Raw genomic sequence first — 1,163 nt, 5'->3', positions numbered from 1 at the left:
GGTGGGGCATTGAACCGAGTTTTGCACGCTATACAATGTGGGTTTGAAAGATACTAAATCACTAACGGCCAAAATTAATGCTCTATATTTTACGTGTCGATAAGTTACTTAGCAACGCTGTTATTTGTCAAAAGGACTTGACGAATAGCAACATTGCTAAGTAACTTATCGACAGATTAGGTACAGATTATTATTAATTTCGGCTGTAAAACTACAAGATAAAGCAAATGGTTATTGGCATTGTGTTGTGTTAAGGTAGTATAGCTAAGTTTTTGCTAGCGTTCTGGTTACATCCTGTATATCCCGCTTACTCGTATGTCTCAGCTGCCATCTTGTATCTAGTTTTATGATGACCTAGTCATCATCATTAGCCCATTGATGCCCGTTGGCCAGCCCACGCTGGCCAACTGCCAATTGGCAGAATTCACACACCATTGCGAAAATTATGGAGAACTCTAGGCATGCAGGTTTGCTCGTTTTTGTGCATTGTTGCCGGTTACGTTACAAGTAATACTTGCTTTAACGGTGAAGGAAAGCATCGTAACGAAACCTGCATGCTTGGAGTTCCCCATAATGTTTTCAAAGGTGTGTGGTGGGCAATATTAAAGCTACTATTGGTTGGTTCTCATACTACTCTGAGACGTACAGACTACAGAGTCATAGGGTATGTTTGTCATTGGTTGGTCACTCAAAATTGTTAACGACTACTGACTTTTTGTCTTTGTTATTTGTATAGGGTTTTATGTAACAGGGAGAGCCCTTTTTATTTTCGCTCCGTGGATAGAGTACAGCGACTAGTTAAATGATATAGAACCTTTTCCATACATAGAAATATCAAGTTTCATAATGTTTTTGTTAGAACCGCGTGGGTCAGGCACAATCTGATAGTTATTGTTTATCCCGGGAGCAATAAATCACACCCGGATCAGCGCGGGGCTCCGTGGTTTGTAGTTCAGTAGCCCGGGCACGTCTGTTTTCTATCTACTTCGGTTAGAAAGGTCAGAGCATTGAAATTATGATGTTGTTACAAATTGTTTTTGTCATCTAATATGCCTGTGCGTAGTTTGCCATTTCAGAAGTTATTCAAATCAAGATAGGCGAATATAGTACTTAATAGTAATCGAATATATCTGTCTATGTTAATAGTATAAAGATGTAAAGTT

Source organism: Maniola jurtina, chromosome 6, assembly GCF_905333055.1.
Source record: "Maniola jurtina chromosome 6, ilManJurt1.1, whole genome shotgun sequence".
Lineage (NCBI taxonomy): Eukaryota > Metazoa > Arthropoda > Insecta > Lepidoptera > Nymphalidae > Maniola > Maniola jurtina.
This window is presented reverse-complemented; position numbering follows the sequence as displayed.